Source organism: Poromitra crassiceps, assembly GCF_964638095.1.
Source record: "Poromitra crassiceps genome assembly, chromosome: 22".
Classification (NCBI taxonomy): Eukaryota; Metazoa; Chordata; class Actinopteri; order Beryciformes; family Melamphaidae; genus Poromitra; species Poromitra crassiceps.
The window spans coordinates 22,681,967-22,707,597 of record NC_139647.1 but is presented as its reverse complement, the minus strand read 5'-3'; the positions used below and the strand labels follow the sequence as shown (position 1 = coordinate 22,707,597).

General features: G+C 43.4%; 1 protein-coding gene across 1 annotated transcript in view; it reads right to left on the bottom strand.

The window, feature by feature from the left end:
• The window catches only part of hs3st1l1 (heparan sulfate (glucosamine) 3-O-sulfotransferase 1-like1), a 34,839-nt gene extending 17,675 nt beyond the window's left edge, over positions 1–17,164 (bottom strand). Inside the window, exon 1 of the mRNA XM_083658378.1 lies at positions 17,092–17,164. The gene's annotated coding sequence lies outside the window, so the exon portion shown is untranslated. The remainder of the gene's footprint in view (positions 1–17,091) is intronic.
• Between the last annotated feature and the right edge of the window lie 8,467 nt (positions 17,165–25,631).

Here is a 25,631-nt window from a genome sequence, read left to right as displayed (position 1 = left end):
AAGAAGAGGGTCATCTTACCACGGAGTTCATTACGCCAAAATTAGTTGCCATGCTATTCATGAAAAAAGCATGCTTGTCAAATTTTACCCACTGGTCTCTCATGATTGAAATGAGTATATGCGATATTATTTTACACTTCCCAAATAAAGCGTGCACAATCCCTATTTCATTATTTAAACACATTACCATATTGTATGCGGATGAAAAGAGCCCAGGCCAAAGTCTAATCAACCCTGTGTTTGAGTCTTATCAGAACTATATAACAAGTTATCACGAGAGGACCTCTCACACTGTCAATTTCATCTGTGCCCTCTTGTTGCGCTGGTCTTCATGAATAAGTCATCAGTCCCCCTGCTATTCCCCCTTTGGCTTTAGCGCCGGTTCCGCCGCCTCCACGGCCCGGTAAAACCAACTGAAGTGTTTATGGGAGATAAGAGGCAATGGAGGTCACAGGCCCAATAACTTCTTTTATCACCCCACGCGTTCTGCGGCGAAGGGCCCGTTTTATGGGGCGAGCTCGCCGAAGACGGATTCTTAATTAGAGAAGTTTGTGGACCCAACATCACAGGCCCCTAATGGGGGGATAAAAACAGGGGAGCAGTGGAAGGGCATCTGCACGATTGCTCGTTGGCCCGTTTGGATACTTTGTCTTGTGGGCAAAGACGGCCCGGTGCATTCTCAAAGCGATATCAGTGACAAGCTCGTTTTGAAAATGGCTCGTGAAGCTTGTTCGGTTTAGGTGCGAACGCCATGTTTGTCGAACAACGCTGAGTCATTCTAAATTAGTTCAGGACACTGATTTGGGGCTTATCTTTATTAAAGTAAATGGCTCTCTACCTTGTCAGTGGAAGTAGTGCCTGCCATTTAAGGTGAGCTGATTCTATTTCCCATTGGTCTCAATCACCTCTCTCGCATCGAAACCCTTTATACAGACAGAAATAACTACTTTGCAAGGTCAGAGAACCGACGATTTAAGAAGGACAAAAGGTTACAAGCCCTCAAGAAAGAAAGAGAAAAATGTCTGAAGAAATAATGTAATGAATATGCTCCTCTAGACACCCAAGGATACTTCGACTATGCAAAAATAAGTTTCATATGGGTAGATTTCTGTCGCCACTTCGTTCTGGTTTCAGTGCCACCTGAGAGAAATATGAATAGGCTGGGATTGACGGGGACTAGCTCAAGTTTTTAATTAGCCTAGCAGGCAGACATGTTTCACCCAGACCAGGCTAGATAATAATGAGTGGGATCCTGTGTTTCCCAGTAGCTCGCATAATAGCCTGGAAAACGGGGGGAAATTAATTACCCGTTTTCCCAGACTGGAGTTAAGAGTGATCTCGCCCTTGATTGCATCATTTTGCACACTCCATAATTATTATTAATAATTATCTCAACTACCATAGCAACAACGTGAGAGCAGCAACAACGTGAGAGCAGCAACAACGTGAGAGCAGAGTCGCGTGCGAGTTGCATTTTCTTCAGATGACTGTTCTTCAAAGTGCGCACGTGTTATCATTTGTATTCTGATGGAATACACTTCACAGCAGCGGTATATGAAAATGTGTGCAGCAGCAGGGTTATAGGACCCCCTCGAACCCGTCGCCACTTAAAAGGACAGCGTGAAGCGGTGGATTCTGAGGTGAAACACCGAACAGCAGAACAGAGAAATGCATCTAGCAAACCAACGCAAGAGTGGAATATTAGTTGGGGAAATAGGATGCAATCATCCTCCTTCCCTCATCAACCCCCTCGCTGTAACGCCTAGATTAAGTATCGTTCACTTCATTTAGACGGAGGATCGTTTTGCAGTTTTGCCCTGATGATATCTATCTGGAGCACACACGCCGCCGCGCCTCTATTGGTATTTAACAAAGATTAGCTTTAAATGAACGATTAACCTTTGTAATCCTGTGTGCATATTGAAAATGGCTTTTGCTCGTCTTTACCACCGGCGTTACAAAAGAGAAGGCGCATTATCGTTCAGGAGGAGGGGGGGGGGGGGGGGGGGGGGGTGGAGGCTGCGGAAGCAAATGAGGCAGCGTTATCGCGGCCCCGGCGCTCGGCGGGATAATGAAGACGAATCTTCAGACTGGAGAGTCATCTCCTAATGAAGCCAGACAGACCATTCTTTCGCATTGTGCATCTCTTAATGAAATGTCTATACACACTATGACCCTGACAAGCAATTGCACCCCCCCCCCCCCCCTTATCTCGCAAAGGAGCAGAATTTACGTCCTCGGAATGAGTGGCTGCCATTGTTTAGACGGCTATATTAGCGAGTAATAGGACATTAAATGAGTAATTTCTCCATATTTAACTCCGACTGGGGCGGATGGCAATGGTTTAATTTGCTGGGCAATGAGTTTCGCCCTATGGAGTGTGCTTTGCATTGCCAATGTTGTTCCTCACGCAGCTATATACCGGCTGCACAAACTTCTCACTGCAGAGCACGACTTAGCGCCACTCCACTGACTTCCTGGACTTCCTGAGAAGGATTTAAATCCACCTTAGAGTTAGAGGAGGGCGAGGTAGGAATAACAAATGATGTATTGCAAAAGAAACAAGCACAGGTGTAACATCCTCCAGCCTGTCTTTAACTGCACTCTGAACTCATTACAACTGCGATTGTGACTGCGTGTGAAGATAATCGGAGATCTCTTTTTTGACTGAAAACCTCATTTGAGTCAGATGATGAGGTGACTTTTTAAGGGTATAGCTCAAGGTGCCGGACTCCTTGTCACCAAATATCTCGAATGGGAAATGTTATTATAGAGGGAAATACTTCAACGGAATGATTTCTGTATTTTATTCTTATGGCCTTAAACAACCCAATGTTTCACCGTTGAACACTGGTTAACTCTTTTTCAAAACTATAGACCAGTAAACCAGGGTGCACTTTCTCTTCTCTCCGTCTCTGTACTTTCATATTTATATACTGATGAAATGAGGATAAGATCTGGGGAGATGGAATCAAATATCTCCTCTAAATATACAGTATATCCCTCACAGTACGCGCCACAGTACACCATCAAATCCTATTGGGATTTATGAAAGAGCCCTGGTGTAAAGAGGAACATACAGAATGCGATGACAAGTGCACTCTGGGAATAAAGTTTGTCAGATTTTGTATTGGGCAAGAAGACTGGCCCCAAGTTTTTAAACCACTGGCCAACATTATCCCTTCAACTGGGTCATATCTCAGAGACTCTATAAACCAGTGAAAAAGATCTGACCAAGTGCGATGTAAAAACATGAAGAAAAAACAAACGTGCGCGTCCGCGTAGTGCAGCAGTAGATTCCCTGCCTACCAACACGAGGGCCCATTACAGGCACTTTTGGCCGTGTCTGCGGGTGGGAAGCCAGATTTTTATTTATTTCTTTATTTCTTTCTTTATTTCTTTCTTTATTTCTTTATTTCTTTATTTCTTTCTTTCTTTCTTTCTTTCTTTCTTTCTTTATTTAACCTTTATTTATACAGGGGACGCCCTTGAGACCAAGCTCTCATTTCCAAGGGAGCCGTGTTACAATAAGAACAATTACAGTAGTTACATGTTAACAGACAACAGGTCAAACAAAACAGGATTATGGTCAAAAGTACATCAACCAAAACAAGAGCATTCATTTTGCAGGGTACCCCTCAAGGACTACCGTACTCTAAAAGACTCTAAGGGGACTAATTGGTCCAGTTTTAAAGTGTTCTGGAGCGAGTTCCATTCATCCGGGGCGTAAGAGGAGAAGGCAGTCCTTCCTAATTCAGTCCTCACACGTGGTACAAACAGTCTGATATGCGATTGAGAACGTGTTTGATAACAATTGTCGCTCAGACTGATGAGCGAGGACAGGTAGTCAGGAAGCTTCCCAATCAAGGCTAAGGGTATGAGTCCTGGTCGCTGCACTAGTGCCTACTATGGTCGTTCAGGATGCCTGTTCGGGGGGAGGGGAACTGGGGGAATAGCCTGATGTACCTACACGCTAGGCGCTGCCGGTAAAACTCCTCGCTGTCAGGTGAAAAGAAGCCGCTGCCACATGTATCGGAGGAAGGATTCCCCAGGACGGCAGGAGGAATTTGCCAAGTATTTGGGAAATAAATAAATAGAAATACAGAAAATCAAACTGGAGGCAAATACTTCCACACAAAACACACCTCTGTAAATTCAGTGCAGAGATGACATTTTCAACAGTCGGCCGGCTAAATCTGTTCATGTGACGGTGAAGTTGACGTCTCAGAGTTGCTTGAAAATTCTTGCTCAATTAGAATTCATTTGGAAAGAAGATCAGTTACTAGATCCTACGTCAAATATTCTCTTTTCAAGTGCCAACTTCCTATGTGACACTTTTTTCTCTCCAAACAAAATGTCAACAGCCATGCTGTGGAACACCAACAGCAAACGCATCGGCAATGACAGAAATACACACGCAGACATCGACTGAAGTCTATTTTGGAAGCACTTTAGACCTTACAGTTAATGAATGGCATGACGTAAATGCTGACTAAGTGGTAACCACTAGAGATACATGGAAATATGACATAACGCAGTTATGAAACTTCAATGCGAATGTAGGCTTGAATTGTTTTGGCCTTGGTTTAAAGTGAAGAACACAACATTCAAGCTTTCTCAATACGAATTACTCCGTTCTAAATCATTTCAGGCATGTCATTTATTTACTACCATTTGGTCCAATCCCATTTTATGACATGAATGCTAGACATGAATCCTAAAAACTAATATAAGGGCAAAATATGAAATCATCATCATTATCCTCTTAGGCACTAAAACCCAAATTAATTATTACTGCTCATAATGATCAAATGACCCACAAAACAAACACACCACAAACATGTTGAACATCTGCTTCAAACATACTGGAGATGTTTATGAAGGTGATCAATTATGGGATTACAAGCTTAGACTGCATATAAAATGTGTTAGAAATGAAAATGGAAAAAGTACAAATCTGAAAATGGGAATAAATCGGAAGATGCTGATCTGAAAGTCGATGTCTGAGTAAGCTTTAAATGATGGCAGCGCTATCAGTTTCACGCCGACAATAATCCCCTCATCCCCAGAAAATGATCCTGGACACTGTCACCGTGACGTAAATGATCCTGGATTTTTGGTTTTTCAATTTGCCCAATCTCTGTGGAGCAGCCCACTGGTGTGAAGAAGACATCACCGGGACAAACTTCTCTCTCACGCTCTGTGGCTACAGGAGTCAGACACAAACACAGAGCAGACTATCAAACCAATAACTCATTCAGAGCCACGACTCAACCATACGACTCAACCTAACACAATTGAATTCACAATAGCTGAGACCACATACACGAATTTGTGAAATGCAGGATGGTAGGGGCCAGTCCACCCTACTCTGACTCTGCCACTCTTTTACATTTCAAAAATTTGCCACCCCCACCGGCCCCGTTTAGCCAATACGCCCTTTTCGCAGCAACTGTTTTGAGTTGATCAAGCAGGAAGTAAAAGCAGGTGTAACCAACAACATTAATGAGGCCCCTGGCACTGTAACACCTAAATGGAATGGAACCATCATTAATGGTATTGGGCTAAACCTGCTTTACTTCTTGCTTTACCACCTAAAATAGTTCCTGTGAAAAGGGTCTGATATTGGCATACACACACACACACACACACACACACACACACACACACACACACACACACACACACACACACACACACACACACACACACACGAGGACTAATCACCGGTATGATATAGAGGCTATACCCATTTGTTTACAGTAATTACACGAAGGTACACAATTAATTTGACAATGATAAATTAATGCTTAAAAGTGCCACGTGTACTAGTTTTAAAAGGGACACTTCCAAGTCTTCCCAGGACACTATAAGAGCTGTTGTATGTATATAGTGTATGTATATATAGAGAGAGCTTCTATTTTTAAAACAGACTTTACTGTAACAAACTGTTCATCGAAGAGGCTTTGTACTGGCTGTGCGCCAATAAGATCCAAAAATAACATACTGTTGTATTTCAAAGTTCAATTTCAAATTTCAATTCACTGTTATTCCCCTTTGAGGTATAGGTTTGAAGGGAGGTGCTTGTGTGGGCACTGCTCCGTTCAGAACCTCCATCAAGGCCAACAGTCTTGTTCAGCACCATGGACAGCTCCCAGCGGCTTAGGAGAGAGGGCTGCACAGCCTCAAGACATGGCGAGCCCCCCTCAATAAGCATGAGTCATCAACGGTTGTCAGATATGTTCCTCGTGAGACGACTCTGTGTCTAGTGAACTCCTGGCTTTATTATCCGTATCAAGAGCTTGAGTCGGTCGACAGCTTAACAAGGACTGTGGGTTTTGATCTGAATGACGCTATGAGGTCGTTATCTTCATTTCCTCTGTGTGTCACTTGGAAATCAAAGCACGCCACGGAGGTTCACTGCGACGCTTCTGCCGGGTGTGTCTGACCTCCCCATGATGGCGCTAAGCCGTAACCAAGGTCTTTCGAGATCAACATTCATATTTAGACACACCAAGATCTTCGCCTTTGGAACAAAATGTCAAACGCTGCCGTGGACGGTGACATGAGCGCGAGCCAGGAGAGGCGACTGCTTGACGTCTTGTTTGACATTGTGTTCTCGTGAGCGCCACTGCCAGGGAAGTGTAAAGGAAACATCACACCCACGCTGTGACGCTAAAGCAAGTGGTGCAGGTGTGCGTGTGTGTGTGTGTGTGTGTGTGTGTGTGTGTGCGCGTGTGCGTGTGCGTGTGTGTGTCTGCAATCATGCATGTTTCAGTGGCTTTGAGCCACTCTCTCCATAGCGCGTGCCAAAGTCTCGCCATCAAAAGTTTGCCCAGGGGACCCTGAGGACGTGAATGCTCCATTCACTTCACCGTAGACGTTTCGTAAAATCCTTCGTCTATTTAAAGTGTTTGACTTGGACAAACCAAGTGATTCAGCTATATTCAGAATACGAGAGAACGTTTCACTCTGACTTTATTTTTTTTTGTCTGAGTGAAATGTTCTACGGTCCCTCGTGATTCTGAATATAGCTGAGTCGCTTGGTTTTGTCGAAGAAAAGCACTTTTTACGAGGATTTTACAAAATGTCTATGGGGACAGGAAATCCTTAGGTCCCACCCAGATGTGGAAGGCGGAGCCGGGGGGGAGGGGCTACAGACATCTCGCCTCAAAGGGACGTCGTGTGCTGCTTCCTGACCACATGTCACCGTTACTCCCCTTATGCAGGCCCCGCCCACTTGACCCATTGTATCAGAACTTCCTGTTCAAAAGGTCGGCCGTTTGACCTGCTCAAACTAGTCTGACTCACCTGGTCAAACGTAGTTTGACTCACATTATGAGTCAGAATAGGTTTGTGAGTCGCAAGAAGTGTAAATACAATCGGATTTTCCCATCGTATTTCAAGCCAGACGGTCTCTTCTGCATAAGGTGAATAGGGGCGGCCGCATTACTTAAAAAAGAAAAAAGAAAAACCAAAGAAGACCTGTGATTCATTTCCAAATGACTGACAAACACTTTTATCTTCATTTAATGAGGGCCAAACCTTCCACGCCTTGACCTGACTCCGCACAATATGCATAATCATGTCCCATGAAGCAACCTTTCAAAGATGTCAGCTCGTTAGGGGACCCAATTAAATAGTTCCCCTGATTATCTTAAAATCTCCAAAGTTTATGAAAAAAAAGGGCCTTGCCAGAGACTCATTTGAGTCAAATCTTTTCATTAAAATGCTTCTTAAAATATTCTGCTCCAAGGAGGCCCCTCGACAGAATAGGAACATATTTCATAAACAGAGATCACTGGAAATCTCTCTCGCTCTCGCTCTCTCTCTCTCTCTCTCTCTCTCTCTCTCTCTCTGTCTCTGTCTCTCACACACACACAAAATAAATTGATGCACATACTGAAGCAGAGCTGAGGCATCTGAATCAAAACACATCTCACTTCACATGACAGGGTCGCGATCTCTCCGCGCGACAAATAGGACAAGACATGGGGGCGATGCGACGACAAGTATGTCTGAAACTCAAATCGCCGATAATGAGGGATGTGCACTGGCGTGTGCCTACTCATCTGAGACAGGCGCAGAACAAACGTAATGAATAAATAACTTGCTCGTAGTCATCAAGCGGAATGAGAAATCTACTTCAAAACACTTGGTAGCGATGGCGGCGACTAGGGCTCTCTTGAACCCCCCGATGAAAAAGGGGGGCCCGTGAAATCTGTTCGGTATACAGGTGTCACGGCCCTCTACTGTCTGCTCCTTCACTCCCACTCCTACTCCATCGTATTATTATTTCAGAATGACAGCAGATTGAGCAGAACAAAGCCTGTTGTCTGATGGGGACGCGTCGCCGAATCTCATCGAAATCCAGGGTGCCTTTAATAAGGCTTTCCCCCAAAGGCGGAGTTCAGACTCGGGAGGCTTTTTGATGATGAAGACGCAGCTCCCGAGTGTCGCGGAATGACAGCTCCGATGCCGCGTTTTCACAGTCACACTGTGCTGTTGGTATGGTACACACACGGTGGCTCCGGAGACGTGGCAGAAAAGCATGCGGATGGACCTAGGTGGCTTTTTCGCACCATGCACCGCTGCCTGCTGCACACGCATGAATAATGGAGTTCGGCACAAATATGCAAATCTGGGCATTAGCCTAGTTATGCCCCTGTACTGTAAGTTACAGTGACTTATCTATTATGTATGAGGGCCACGGTTGGAGGGGAAGAGGGCCCTGGCATCCAGCTTCACGGGGCCTTCTCTCGCTCAGTCGCCTCACTTTCTCATCATGAAAGAGCATGAATAGCAAGAGGGGAGAGAGGTAGTTCCAAAACGTTCGTTCGTTGTGCTGCACCCAGATCTCGGAAAGACTTAGGAGAATTAGCTCGCCTCCACGCTCAATTGCCAAGCTACTTAAAATAACAATGGCCGCCGTAGGATTTGGAAGCCGGGAAGATGCGTCGGGGAATACGCATGAAGTTGTTGCTAATCCTGTAATTTCCTCCCCACAAGGCTGATAGGAAATGCTAGTCTGATCGGAAAAGCAGTCCACAGAGGGGAAGCAGACAGAGGATCTAGCCAACTCCACTACAGGCACACACACACAAAATACATTACATTACATTACATTACATTACATTACGTCATTTGGCAGACGCTTTTATCCAAAGCGACTTACAATATCACATTTTTGTCAGCAATAGAGCAATCAACTATGCAACAGTCTATGACAACTACAACTTTTGAAGGAACAGTGGTACAAGTTTAGTTTAGGTTAGTATTTTTTTTTTTTTTTTTTTTTTAAGAGAGAAAGAAGTTAGTTAGTTAAAATAGTTACTATTAACTTAATTATAGTTCATAATCAATCAATAAACACTCGATCAATAATTTGCTATCACACATTCTCATTACTCTCCTATTTTCGTAGTCTTTTTTTCCAGACGTAACATCAGAAGGTGCTACCTTGTTGTCACCTCCAACGGTTAGAACTTAGAAGTTGTCACCACTCTGCAAATAATCATTATCTAAACAATGTCGACGTTGTCGGCAGGATTTGAACCTGCGCGGGGAAACCCCAATGGATTTCTAGTCCATCGCCTTAACCACTCGGCCAGCACGACAACTCTCTCTAGTTAGTTAATATATGTCTCTGTATGACGTTAGCATCACAATGAAGGATGAATGACGGGGACTTGAGCGACCTAATTAGGGCTGCAACTAATGATTATTTTCATTATCGATTAATCAGTCGATTATTTTCTTGAATAATTGATTGATGATCAAAATGTTTAAAAAAAATATGTTGATAACTTTTCCCCAAAGCCCCATAGCATCCTTAGGGCCTGTGTCCACCTAGCATCTTTTCATCAGCTCCGGCGTCTATTTTCAGTTGTTTCCAATGGGGGGAGAGCGTATGCGGGCGCACACGGACGTCTAGAGAAAGTGCGCAGCGCCCAGCGTCTATTTTCAGAGCGCTCCGGCGTTTTTGTGCGCCCGACTCCCAGCGCTTCCAGCTGAAAATATTTTTACTTTTCAGAAAGACGCTGGTGTCGGGTGCTCCTTTTCTGGCAACTAATCATATGGAGAAACTATCGCAACAGAGACAGAAAGGCTCAATTGTGGGAGCAGATTGGCTAGACACTTAATATTTCTGGTGAGTGTTGAGCTAAATCACTGTATGTGTGTTGTTTGCTAATATTAGCTGTCAGCTATCAAGCTACTACCACACTGAGCTAACGTTAGTTTCAGACTGCTTCCTTGTTATATTGTGCGCTGAGATCAGCGCTTCCCAGCGTACTTCCAGCGTTTAACGGTCGGAAAAAGACGCTAGGTGGACACAGGCCCTTAAATGTCTTATTTTGTCCTGACCTACAGTCCAAAACCCAAAGATAATCAATTTACTGTCATAGACTAAAGAAACCAGAAAAAGTTTTTTCATCCTTAAAAAGTGAGTCCCAATCTTCACAGTCAACATCTTTATATTTGCTGAAACCAAAATTAAGCATAGCACATTCAATATTTATAAAATATAACAAAGCATGTTACGCTAATACTTGTTTAAGGTATCCCGCTTAGGGCTTTATAATATGCGCCACTTCCTTTAAGTACAGTATATTGATTATGAAGCACAATAAGAAAAAACTTTCAAAGTGGGGAGAGGCCGGAGGGCTTCATCTTATCACCTTTATAGAACAGTACTCTGCTCAGTCCAAAAAAATAGTCTGTATTGAAATCAAATGTGTACTCTGCTCAGGCCAAAAAACTAGTCTGTATTGAAATCAAATGTGTACTCTGCTCAGTGCCAAAAGACTAGTCTGTATTGAAATCAAATATGTACTCTGCTCAGGGCCAAAAGACTAGTCTGTATTGAAATCAAATGTGTACTCTGCTCAGGGCCAAAAAACTAGTCTGTATCCAAATCAAATGTGTACTCTGCTCAGGCCCAAAAAACTAGTCTGTATCCAAATCAAATATGTACTCTGCTCCAAAAGACTAGTCTGTATTGAAATCAAATGTGTACTCTGCTCAGTGCCAAAAGACTAGTCTGTATTGAAATCAAATATGTACTCTGCTCAGGCCAAAAGACTAGTCTGTATTGAAATCAAATGTGTACTCTGCTCAGGGCCAAAAGACTAGTCCGTATTGAAATCAAATATGTACTCTGCTCAGGCCAAAAGACTAGTCTGTATTGAAATCAAATGTGTACTCTGCTCAGTGCCAAAAGACTAGTCTGTATTGAAATCAAATATGTACTCTGCTCAGGCCAAAAGACTAGTCTGTATTGAAATCAAATGTGTACTCTGCTCAGGGCCAAAATACTAGTCTGTATTGAAATCAAATGTGTACTCTGCTCAGGCCAAAAGACTAGTCTGTATTTAAATCAAATGTGTACTCTGCTCAGGCCAAAAGACTAGTCTGTATTGAAATCAAATGTGTACTCTGCTCAGTGCCAAAAGACTAGTCTGTATTTAAATCAAATGTGTACTCTGCTCAGGGCCAAAATACTAGTCTGTATTTAAATCAAATGTGTACTCTGCTCTGGGCCAAAAGACTAGTCTGTATTGAAATCAAATGTGTACTCTGCTCAGTGCCAAAAGACTAGTCTGTATTGAAATCAAATATGTACTCTGATCAGTGCCAAAAGACTAGTCTGTATTGAAATCAAATGTGTACTCTGCTCAGTGCCAAAAGACTAGTCTGTATTGAAATCAAATATGTTTATTTTTTATTTACTTTTTTATTTTGCCTTTATTTATACAGGGAAGGCTCTTGAGAGCAAGCTCTCATTTTCAAGAGCGCCCTGTTACAATGAACATATACAAGGGTTTACAGACAGACAAGATAAGAGCAATAAGAACAAATGATAATCAACTAAAACATGTGCATTCCTCGTGCAGTGTGCTCTCGAGGAGTACTCTAAATGAGTCCAGAGAGATCAATTTCTCCAGCTTTAGAGTGTCCTGGAGTATATTCCCCTTGTTAGGGGCATAAAATGAAAAATATGTACTCTGCTCAGGGCCAAAAAACTAGTCTGTATTGAAATCAAATGTGTACTCTGCTCAGGACCAAAAGACTAGTCTGTATTGAAATCAAATGTGTACTCTGCTCAGTGCCAAAAGACTAGTCTGTATTGAAATCAAATATGTACTCTGCTCAGGGCCAAAAGACTAGTCTGTATTGAAATCAAATGTGTACTCTGCTCAGGGCCAAAAAACTAGTCTGTATCCAAATCAAATGTGTACTCTGCTCAGGCCCAAAAAACTAGTCTGTATCCAAATCAAATATGTACTCTGCTCAGGCCAAAAGACTAGTCTGTATTGAAATCAAATGTGTACTCTGCTCAGTGCCAAAAGACTAGTCTGTATTGAAATCAAATATGTACTCTGCTCAGGCCAAAAGACTAGTCTGTATTGAAATCAAATGTGTACTCTGCTCAGGCCAAAATACTAGTCTGTATTGAAATCAAATGTGTACTCTGCTCAGGCCAAAAGACTAGTCTGTATTTAAATCAAATGTGTACTCTGCTCAGGCCAAAAGACTAGTCTGTATTTAAATCAAAGTACTCTGCTCAGGCCAAAAGACTAGTCTGTATTGAAATCAAAGTACTCTGCTCAGGCCAAAAGACTAGTCTGTATTTAAATCAAATGTGTACTCTGCTCAGGGCCAAAAGACTAGTCTGTATTGAAATCAAATGTGTACTCTGCTCTGGGCCAAAAGACTAGTCTGTATTGAAATCAAATGTGTACTCTGCTCAGGCCAAAAGACTAGTCTGTATTTAAATCAAATGTGTACTCTGCTCAGGCAAAAAGACTAGTCTGTATTTAAATCAAAGTACTCTGCTCAGGCCAAAAGACTAGTCTGTATTGAAATCAAAGTACTCTGCTCAGGCCAAAAGACTAGTCTGTATTGAAATCAAATATGTACTCTGCTCAGGGCCAAAAGACTAGTCTGTATTGAAATCAAATGTGTACTCTGCTCAGGGCCAAAAAACTAGTCTGTATCCAAATCAAATGTGTACTCTGCTCAGGGCCAAAAGACTAGTCTGTATTGAAATCAAATGTGTACTCTGCTCAGGCCAAAAGACTAGTCTATATTGAAATCAAATATGTACTCTGCTCAGGCCAAAAGACTAGTCTATATTGAAATCAAACATGTACTCTGCTCAGGCCAAAAGACTAGTCTGTATTGAAATCAAATGTGTACTCTGCTCAGGGCCAAAAGACTAGTCTGTATTGAAATCAAATGTGTACTCTGCTCAGGGCCAAAAGACTAGTCTGTATTGAAATCAAATGTGTACTCTGCTCAGGACCAAAAGACTAGTCTGTATTGAAATCAAATGTGTACTCTGCTCAGGACCAAAAGACTAGTCTGTATTTAAATCAAATGTGTACTCTGCTCAGGCCAAAAGACTAGTCTGTATTGAAATCAAATGTGTACTCTGCTCAGGGCCAAAAGCATAATGAAGTGAGTGTTTTGGCCCACAGTGATGAACAGAGCGATCATTAGCCGGGATCAAAGTCAATCATGGAGCACATGACAGCTGACAACTTCCATTTAGCAAAGGGCTCTGGACATAATGATACCTGCTCAGTGAACCCAGTCACTATGGCAACAGGAGGAAGCCACACCTTCACACTGGCCCCTGTCACCAGCAGTCCAGGCAGTATTCCGTGTGGATGAAGCTGTCAAGGCTTGATTCTAACGGGAGAATATTCATTAACTCCGAAATTAAGGCTTGCAGATTGATATTACAGCTGAAAATACGAGCTCTTTGATGATCGCTCTTTTATGTCCTGAGGGAGAATCCACCCCCGCCCCCCCAAAAAACAAAAAAAGTCTGGAATCCATTTGCCTTTAAAACAAAAACGCCTCATATCATGCCTCAGCTGATCGTTTTCATCCTTTAATGCAACAAACATAACCTCATCAAATATTGATTCCATTCTCGTTATTTTGATTGGTCTTGATGAGTAAAACTTGAGAAAAGAAAAATGCACTTTTGTTTTTGTGTGATACCCCCCCCCCCCCCCCCCCAGCCCCCTTGCTTGAGTGCAGCCAACTGGATAAACGCCATCAAACGAAACATCACCGGATATTGTACCCAAGACACAGCCTCTCTCCTCCTCCCTCCCACATCATACACCTCCTCTTTCTATCCTTCTTCCCCTCTCTCAAAGCCATACAGTATCAAACTCTCATCCATTGCACAGTATGGTATAACAAGGCTGGACAATATGGACAAAATCAAATATCACAATATTTTTTAACCAAATCGATATTGTGACAATAATTGCTGGGATAACTATTGGTGCTTTTTTTGTGTGTGCATATTTTTAGCGGGGGCTTCCTATTTGGAGGGAGCCCCAGGAGAGCACGGGGGAACATGCAGACTCCGCACAGAGGGGCCCTTTTGACGAGCCCACCTGGGCTGTGGGCACTGAGAACATGGGGAATCGGGACACACCCTCGGCACCCACAGCGTCCCTGGTGGGAATCGAACCCAGGACCTTCTTGCTGTGAGGCGACAACGCTACCATTGCGCCACCGTGCCCCCCACTATTACTGACTACTAACTGACTAGTGATGCTTTCACTACTGACCAGGGTGGGAATTTCATCATTTTAGGGACAAGGCCATTTGCCCTTCGGCGTTACAAATATTTTTCGGGAGCAAGACCATATGCCAGGGCACAAAGGCCATTGCTGCGGCTCTATTGACATCGGGAAGAGCGATTCTTCTGAAATGTGTGTTAAAATGAGCCAATTACACATCCTTTTGCACGGGCTACATTAAACTGAGAGCACTGATGCTTTTAACGCAGCTGACAGCAGCAGGCTGGTAGCAGCTGGGCACTGCTGCCAAGGTGGCCTTAGAGATCTCAGGGCATCACGGCCAGTGGGAGGGGCAACTGCCTCTATGAAAAATTCCCACTGCTACTGACTACTGACTATTGGTGCTTTCACAAAATATTTACACAATCAGATTTTTGTTATATCAGATAATAATAACTACTTGGGTAAAGGCAAATAATACAACAGCTAGAACAATCTGGTAAGTGACTTTAAAACCAGGACAAGACGACACGCAATATCATGATATTACAGTACGATATCACCATATAGATATAATATTGACATATCGCCCTTCCCTATATGGTATAACACCCATGACCCTGTATATTGGGCCAATCATCCATCACTGAGACACCTTGATTTTTCCTTGGGGGTTTAGAAAAGCCTAGCACCTCCCTGGACCTGACCACCACCACCATCTTTACACACAGACTCATAAACAATTACTGTCAGCCAGGCAAATCCCTCCGACCACGCCGGCCTCTTCGCTCCTCTCCGGGCTAACCTTTGGCTTTGGATCGAAGCAGCGAACGCAAACAAACAAAACGTGATCGTCCCGATTCTGCTACAGACAAACAAGTCATTCACGTCGATCAGTCAGGCATGAAAATAACGAGCTCGACCCGTCTTCCATATCGACCCTCTGCCCCCCCCCCCTTGCTCTCCACCACGTGAGAAGCATCCCACACCACTTTTCTGACCAGCTGAAGTTCTCGCTGGAGGCAAGTCCATTCCAATATTACAAGCGTTTCATTGCATTAGTTCTTCATGAATATGTATTCATTTTGTTCCATTACGGAGACATCTAGCATCAAAAGAGGTCTTCCTGCGTGGCAATAAAGTAGAGCACATTGCACGTTTCTTTAGCTTGCTTGCTTATTTTTTTATTAATGAACTTATAACAGATCTATTTCCCCAAGTGGATTAAAAAGACTGTTCGAGTGAAGCTGTCCACTTCCTGAAATCTACAGTATATAAGCTTCAACCAAAAGCGTATACCTGCATGGCGGACAGCAGTGGCAACAGTCTGGGGGGAGGAAATGCCTTCACACCTGAGCAGTGACATACTCTTCTCAGTGCTTCACACCTGAGCAGTGACATACTCTTCTCAGTGCTTCACACCTGAGCAGTGACATACTCTTCTCAGTGCAGTGACTAATCAGCAGCCCTATATGGCTGCATGTGAGAAGATGAGCCTTTTCTCTCTCTCTCTCTGAGCGTTGTCTCTCTTTCAAGACCACTGGCTTGTCAGGTGTTGCCTATGGCTGGAACTATTTTTAAATACCAGTAAATTAATCCAATGAATGATGCCCATTATTAGACCAAGAGCTGACATCTCTTATTTGAATCTCAGCTGATGGATTATTATTATAGTCAAACATTGATGCCCACCGTGGCTTTTGCACCTTTGGAAAATCCTGCAGCTATAGAGGCAGAGGCGACATAAGCCTATACACCCACATGCCCATAATTAAAGGTGAATTGCACAGCACAGCCGGTGGCAATTTGCACCCTGTGACGTTAGTATGTGTCAGAGGTGGCTGCTGGAATTTCACTTGGCTGATGCCAGATAGCGGGGAGAGATCCAATCTGATGCTCATGAGGAAAAACAATCAGAACAAGGCTATAATTTACACAGAGCAGCAATTACTGTTCTATCCTACTACACCTGACTTCGGCGTCCAGATATTCCACTTTCATTTTCATCTACCCAGGAACTTATATGAACGAGTGCTCCAGCTTGCTTGGTGATTGAGAGGATTTGAACCCATTTAACACCATCTTCAAATCTTTTAAGCACACTTTTAATGCCTTAAAAAAAATGTTACGTTGATTTTCTAAATCTTCATGCCATCTTAATCATGTCAAATTGTATCTAAAGAACTCTTCCTCTTACAAGATTCATGACATTTTATTTGTAAGTACCATTTCATCCACTTTGATCAATTAACCTAGAAAACTATGTCACTGAGAGGAATTAATGAATAAAAATGTGAAGTGCAGTAAAGGCAGCATGGCAGAAATGAATGTTAAAATTATTCTGCATTTATTTTCGGCCAATAATGGATGAATGAATAGCCCGTTGCCTCCTGCCGGATAAGCTGTGTGACCAGACTAAATTCAAACGCATAAAACACCCGCCTGTCAGAAACCCGAGGCGCATGTGTTGGCTCAAACGGTGCACTGCATGTAGCCTAGATATAGACAAAGTAGAGACAATCTTTAGTGAAAATCTGGTTACCTCGCATGGGGGGGTCGCGTCTGCGATGGTCTCAGCGCGCCTCTTGGGTTCGGGCTGGTCTCAGGAGCGGGGGACGCGGAGCCGCGGCGCAGCGCACACCGGTCCAGACAGCAGCAGAGACGCCTCGGTCTGTCCTCCCTCTGGTCACTCTCATCACTGAGTCACTTGAAAGCAGACGCCCGGGACGAGGAAACGGAGTCCTTGTTTGTTTTTTATTCAAAGCGGTTCGCTCGCCTCGCCTCCTGCATCTCCTCCTGCGCACACAGACAAGCAGCCGCTGTGGAGGAACGCGGGGAGATTTGTGCCCAAGCAGCCGCTGGTTTGCGTAGACTACACGGTGTGATGGGGGGGTGGGGGGGGGCTGGGGAGGAGGAGGAGCCGCCCGCCGTCAGATGATCAGGTAGATATATAGCTGGTAGGCAAGGTGCTCTCTCCTCACTAACGCCTCCGATTCCCAATCCCCTGCATCACTACAACCACATTTTACATTGTAATCAATCATCTAATCGGATTCCTTTATAGCCTTAAGGGGAGCCAGGGAGGTGTATTACGCACTGGCCAGGTGCGGTGCTATAGGTCTATTTAATATCAAGTCTCTTTCAGTTGGATAGGCCAGGCTAGGGGGGAAAGTTAAAGTAATCATATAATAATTTTTAAAAAGGACTAATACTATAACACATAACATTATCACAGAAAACTATAACACTAGGCTATAAGAGAAAAGGCGATAATGTCACTTTAAATTCACTTTTGAGTAGCCTACAAAAGACATAATTTCCTACAGAGATAGGAAATGCAATTAGGCATGCTAATTGCATTTTAATTTTAATTATCACTATAACAGTCACCATAATGCAGTTCCTACAGTAGTAATATTAGTGATGTCATATGGAAAAAAGTACCATAAAGCACAATAAGGTTGGTATAAATGCACCACTAAGTGCCACAGACACACTACAAGTCCATACTAATAGTGATTTTTCATTATGGATATTACCATATGCCGTATAAGTGCAGTATAAGGCACTGGTCAGATGCCACCCATTGCTTACTAAACCGTTTCAACTTGACAACATAAACATTCTAAATGTACCCTATAGCTTATTTCCTGCTGTAGGGGGTAGCTGACAGGAAATAAGCTTGGTTTAAAACTGTTCCTTAGCAACAGAATTCCATTGAAACTCTCAACAGAAATCTCCCCATTATGTTCTACCTCTGAAATGATTTCAACTAGCTAGATGCCTGTGTAAGGCAGTCTCTAGACCAGTGTTTTTCAACCTTCTTTGTACCAAGGCACACTTTTAAGTCACATTGTAACATCTCAAATGTTACAAATGAAATGAAACATAGTAGCATCAGGTTGCTACAACTTGTAGCAACCTGATGCTACTATGTACAACAAGCTCACCGTTTTTTGCTTTCTTTTGACCTCCACTTGTAGTGGGCTCTTCATCTGGGCTAGGTCTGGGAGGACTTTGATCAGGAGGATCAAGTCTGAGTCTGTATTCTTCTTCTTCAAATATTACCCGCTACCCTTGGCGTCGCATAAACCGCTCGAATTTGCCACCGAACGCTGCACTCAAAGTTCAAATTATTATTCCAACTTTGACCTAGTTGCCGCTGACCTTTCATGAGCGTCACCAATGTCGCCTAGCAAACACTGCTGCTCTCCTTGTCGACCTTGTGGTGATCGAAGAGCACATGCAGCTTAATGGCCTAATTATGCTAAATCTTTTCCATCCGTTTCATACGATGTAAACGTCACTGCCCACATACTTCCACAACGTCTTTCACGTTGGTATCATGTTAAGCAATACATCCACTAGTGGGCAGTAGAGAGTCAAATGTGTGAGTGCGTGTGTGGTACCGCTCCGTTTCATCCGTATAAGCTTTCAGAAATTGTGCAGAATTACGCACGAAATGAACGCCGAGTACGGACACAAAGCTCCGTCCGTATGCACATATCCGTACTTAACGTTGAGCATAATTGGGCCTTTAGGCTACTAATCACGCTAGCGTCACCCACGCAGGCATATGGTTGGGCTCCTCTTCTATGCCTGTGGGTGGCGGTAGCGCTCAACGAGAGCTGTATGAAATCACTTATTTGGTTTGGCACAACTTAAGATTAATCTTTCATTTGTATCGACCAATTAAGTGAAATTGGACAATTTCCCACGTACGGCACACCTGACGATCGGCACAGTGGTTGAAAAACACTGCTCTAGACTCTGTCTGCCATAATCTTGAAGTGTTTTAGCACATACATGTACTGTAGTCACATGCATCCCTCAGTCATTCTCTCCTTCAGTGTGCATGTTTGAGTTCCAAGTCTAAAAAGAGACTCACGTTTGGGACTGCAGTGTGACAATGTCTGGGAGAAAGACAAAGAGAGGGTCAAATATACCTGGGAGCTACGTGAAACCAAAATCCACATTTGTAATGGAAGTGTGTGTGTGTGTGTGTGTGCGTCCAGAGATGGGGACTTGGACTTGAGTCACACTTAAGTCACACACACAGTGACTTGAGACTTGACTTGAGACTGGTCCTCAAAGACTTGAGACTTGACTTTGACTTGAAGGTTTGGGACTTGTGAACAATCTTTATTTTGTCTTTATTTAATCTTTTATTTTTTTGGTGCATTAACTTGAAGGACATGTCTACTAATGTCATCTCTAATCATTGCTGCTACTGTATTCTAATAGATAAGGAGTGAGGATAATACAGTACATGCTTTGAATTCCTTAGTTTTAGCTATGCAGTGTTCTAAGCAGACTGGATGATATGCAGCAGATGATAGAACGCTCATCCATAGGGACTTGAGACTTGACTTGGACTTGCAAAAAATGACTTGTGAGCATCTCAAGTGCGCGCGCACACGCGCGTGCGTGCGCGTCCCTCGCATCCTCATCCACCACACTGACCAGTTTCATCCGTAGAATCTGTCTCAAAATTGTGTCTATTCATAGCTTTCAAGGGGCGTTACGTAAGTACAAGGAACGCCCATTCTGGCGGTCAAAACTCAAAACAACAATGGCGCTGAACACTGACCAGACGCAGCTCCAGCAAAAAGCGGTCTTTTTTCCACCAGTTTCCAGTCAGGAATATTTAGACCATCTATCAAGCGTTGAAAAAGAACGATATCTAAACAAACTGCACGTTTTGGGCACTTCAAACAAACCGAACTATCGTTAACGTTACTGTCCAACACATGGCAGTTCGGAGAAATTGTTTCACAACAAACTGCGTGCGGAGTGCGGACTCGTTTTTATAATGTTGTGGAGAGAGAGCACAGCCCTCGTCGCGTGTGAAGAGAGGGAGAACGGGTGAGACAGAAGCAAACTATTTTTTGCAGATCTCAAAAGCAGGTAAACCACTGTGGGATTAGTGAGACTATTGCTAAAAGAGAAGATACTGTAGTGATGCCTGTGCTGTCGTCCGCTCAAACAGTACTTAGCAGTACTGTTTGACCGTCAGGTGGGCGTTCCCGGCAGCACGTAACGCCCCTTGAAAGCTATGAATAGCCGGATGCCTAAATTGAGAGACAAAGACAGGGCAATCGGAGGGCACATTTATATTTCAACAGCTCAGTCCGTGTTTAGAGAGAGAGGGAGAAAAACAGATCATATTTAATTTGCTTAAAAATGTATGGTGTTTGTAAGACTGAAGATATATTAGTGACACGTCCCTCTTAGTCCATGGGCCAAGGCTGAAATTTTCACATATCGGTACCACCTGAGGTGACCGCACGATTTTGTTATTTTTGTCTTCCTACATGTCTCTAGTTTATATTTTGGTATGATAACCCTTCCGATTTGGTAGCTTAAGGATAGTTATCACTCTGTAAACAAACCTACCCCCAAAAAATGACAAAACCCTGATTTCATCATATCTCCTGAACCACACATGATAACGCAGAAAATGTGATGTCTACCCCTATGTTTTCATGGTCAGGGATTACAATGACACCCTATACAACATCATAAACTGTTCACATGAATAGTTAATGGTGAATTCAGTGGTGTTTTGGTGAATTCAGTGGTGTTTTGAGAAGCATACAATGCAATTAGTCCATGGGCCAATGGTGAAATCGGTACCACCTAAGGGGACCGTGCAATTTTTGTATTTTTGTCTTCCTACATGTCTCTAGTTTATATTTTGGTATGATAACCCTGCCAATCTGGTAGCTTATTGATAGTTATCACTCTGTAAAAAACCTTCTCCCATATAAATGACAAAACCCTGATTTCTGTGTATTAGTCCAGATGATATGTGAAAATCATGTTCACTTTTTCATAAAAGCATGAAACTTGGTACGCATATAGTTTGGGGCCCCGTAAATCTTCAGAAATTAAGCCATCACAAAAATGCCTTGTGGTGGCCATTTTAATTCCGCCATAAGTGAATTATGTAGTTTGCATCATATCTCCTGAACCATACATGATAACACAGAAAAGGTGATGTCTATCCCTATGTTTTCATGGTTAAGGATTACAATGATACCATATAGAACATCATAAACTGTTAAAGTAACTAATCAATGGTGAATTTAATGACGTGAGAAGGAAATCACAGTTTCTGATAACTGATGTTATAACCTCAATTCCATGACCACTCTCAGGCTAACATTTTTTGATGAGTAATTTGGCTTCTATGGGCCTTTTGTTAAAATAGCCCCCAGGCCCCTCCCAAACATCCTGCGACTTTCTGCCAGACGGCCAAATCCAAGATGGCCACTGGTACAATCTTGAAAAATTTACTTTTGAACCAGAGCACCTAGAATAATGTATGAAGACACTTTTCAGTGTAAGTCAACCACAAAGAATCTGATTCTGTTCAGTTTAACATTCTGACATAATTTTGACCCAGAATTCCAAGATGGCTGCCATCCAGTAGAGTGAAAACTTAACTTTTGAATGGCAACATGTACGTATGTGGTGTTTGGGGTTTACCATTTTTAGAGTAAGGACGGAGATTAACAATGGTGAATTATAGCTATTTTAATTGCAAATCCATGCCTACCAAACATGGTTTAGTAATGACAATTATTGTGTTTTGAGGGTAATTTCATAATTATGTTAGTCTCGCTGGCCAGCCTCCCCTCCCGGGAGAGGTGTCTGGCGCCACGGAAACAGGCAACTGGGATAAGCCCTCCCCTGCTCTACAGCTGCTCCCCATTGGAGCGACTGTTTCAGTGGCTGCCGGATGTCTGCTCCCGGCTTATTACAAACTCTGTCATTGGCTCCGACCACGTCAATCAGAGCAGCTTCCGCTCCCTCCTCCCTGTGTGTCGCTGTAAATAGTGCCCTGCCGCCTCAGTGAAAACAACTACGCTAACTAGCTAGCAAGCTAACGGCAGAAACCTACACGCTAGCTCGTTGCTACATGCTGAAAAGGGCAAGTTGGATTGTTGGAAACTATTTTCCAAGGGCACTGCCGCTAAGCGCCGCCCATCGCAATCCCACTATGGAGACCTGCGTGGGAGGGGAGGCTGGCCAGCGAGACTATGGGATAGGTGAAGGTGAATAGCCTATGTCCATTGTCCAACAAGTTTTCTCAATTAATTTCCCTCTTTGCGATGTGATAAAAGTTTCTCAGTGAGTTATAGTTGATTGCCTCACTGAATTATCTGCTAATATCCAATTTTAGCAGCGGAATTTGATGTCCTGGCGTGGCACGTCCGTGTGTAAGTATTTAACGCGTAAGAGGTGCTTTTTTTAGCGCGTAAGAGGTGCTGCCCCGTATTCTGTGCAGAAACGCCTGATTGTGGGACGCAGGGTTCGAGTTATGGGGGGACCTATGGGGTCTTGGACCCCATAGCTAGAGTCTGGGACCCCATAGTCCAGAACACCTGTGGGACCCCCACAAATATAACTTTTTTATTTTTATTTATTTTTTCCTTTTTTGTGTTCCAAATAACACATTTTTCGATGGAAGAATTATTATTATTTATGTTAACTAGATAAATAGGCTAAATAAGAAACATGTTTTCAGTTTTCCCAAAACAACCGTTTGAATTGTTGTGTGAAATAGGCTGCATTTCACCTCCAAGCCACCATGTGCCGCCCATGAGCGCAAAGGCGTTGGAAGCACGGTGCGGTGGGCGCTGCAGCACCCCCTGGTGGCAAGAGATGTAAAATTTTTTTTTTTTTTTTTTTTTTTTTTTTTTTTTTTTTTTTTTACAGTGCACCTGAACGCAACATGCAAAATACCCGCTGAATAAGTGTCCAAATGTTCATGTAATTCTGGCCAATACTCCACTTCTGTTATAACATTTCAGTCTGGAAGATATAATCTTTATGACTACCTTAAAAGGCTAAATGAATAGCTTAGAAAATGAATAGCACCGGGGGCCCATGGTACTATTAATCCGGCCCTGGATATATCGGAGGAATAGCAGGTAGGCTATCACTGTCCCTGAGTCCTGAGGGTAAATTGAGTAATGCTGCAGAGAAGAGGAGAAGACACTGAATAATGACATCACAACAGTATAATCCTAATGTTAATTTAAAATTTAATATTCCTCTAAATATGGCTAAAAGTCCAAAAAGGGTGGGAGAGAGAATGAGGATTCCAACACAGCAGTGGGAGCAAGTGGTGACATGGAGGTGAGTGAGAAAAGGTGACTGAATAATGACACAACAGTCTAATCTTAATATTAATCTGGCGACAAAGTGGCCAAATTTTTTGGCGCCCTGCGGGCGCCGTCAGCCGTCCCCCCCAATGTTGAATTGGTGGCAGCACCCCCTACCTAAAAGTACTTCCAACGCCCCTGCATGAGCGCGTGTTCTACTGCTACAACCAAGTTGCAGGGAGAAGAAGCCACAACATGCAACCATCACGTGATGTAAACAGCCGCCTGAGCCAACAAGATCTTATTAATCTTTAGTATAGCGTTATCATGCCACTGAAGAAAAGGCTGAAGCTGCCAACGGGGTGTACAAGCCTGGATAGCTTCGGTTTCAGAAAGAAACAAAGAACGACTTCAGACAAGGGACAACGACCTGTTAGTGCAACAGCTAGGTTGCTACTAGCTAGTAGGTAAGCTAACGTTATGGTCTGATGATGAGAGGAGAGGAGAGGAGTCTGAGATTTTTCATTTTGTAAGTATTACGCCTACAGTTGTTTTTGTTCTAACAAGATGCTGCTACTGTATCTGCTGAAATATGCTGCTGTTTGTTGCAATTTGTTTTTCATTCACAAGTTCTTGATTACCTGTGCACAAGGGGTTTGTTCGTAAGGTTAGCCTACTCTGGTAACTTCCGGTCTGTTGTTGCTATGCAACGGTAGCGTAGGGGATGGCTGCCCCATTCATCTGTTTTCTTCTTGTTGTTGTTAGATAGCGTTTCTTGCTGAGTGCAGAGAACTGCTCGGAAAGCAAATTGTATGAGCATTATGTATTTATTTTTGTAGTTTTTGATTTATAAGTGCAGAGACAGAGTTAAATAAATGTTAATTTAAGTTAAGCAATTTTGTCTCATTTGTAAAATTAAATTGTTGTATTTTATCAGATGCAAGTGTAAGACTGAATAATAACATCATACAACAGTCTAAACCGAATGTTAATTTAAAATTAGATATTCCTCTAAATCTGGCTTCAAACGGCCACAATTTGAGGAAAAAACGGCCCAAATTTTTTTCGGCGGCCCGCCCCATAGCTATCTGACTATAACTCGAACCCTGGTGGGACGCCTATGTCCAGTAAAATTACAACAGGCATGCGCTTGTGCACGCCCCAATTTGCATTGCGCGCGGCGTACCACTTTTGCGAAGATAGGCCCCCCGGGATTTGCAAGAATCTGGTCAACTTCTCCTCTCCTGCAGCATGGGCTGATTTTAAGTCTGCAATGAGTTCATCAGAGGCAGGCAGACTGTAGTGTGCGGAGGGTTGGGGAGGCCAGGTCAAACGGGAAGGAGTTGAACTCATGCATGCAGGCATGGCTCAAAATGGATGCGAAAAGGTGCAAACACACCAGACGCTGAAGTGACGTGGTGGCGCACTTGACTTGTTAGCACATTAGACCGTTCAGTCAGACCAGCCGTGATGCGGCCGGCTCGCCCCATGCAGAGATTGTTTCGGCGTCTGATCTATTTTTGTGTGAGGCCCGCGAGTGATTGTGTGAAGCCAGATAGGAAGTCAGTACAAGTTGTCACCGGCGTGGAGCAAAGCAGTGCATCTGGTGTGAATGGCCAGGGTCCGACTCGAGCTGAATTTACACACAGCGGCACTTTGCGTCTGCAGCATCACAATCATCTTCCACCCTCCTCCCTGCATGCATGCTCCAACCTGCTCTGACTGACTGGTGGCGACCATTTATGGATTTCGTTTCCACTCCCTCCTTGTCGAATCTGTCTATCTCAAATGCCTGTGCCACTGTGAAACAACAGCATCAACAATGCTAGCTCGTTGCTACATGCTGAAAACGGTTGGATCTGGATTGTGCAATAAAGCAGGCCTGCTTGATACTTTTGGTGGATAATTGTAAAGGTGAACGGAGCCTTTTTCCCCTATACCAGGGTGGAGGTATTAGCAGCCAGACTCT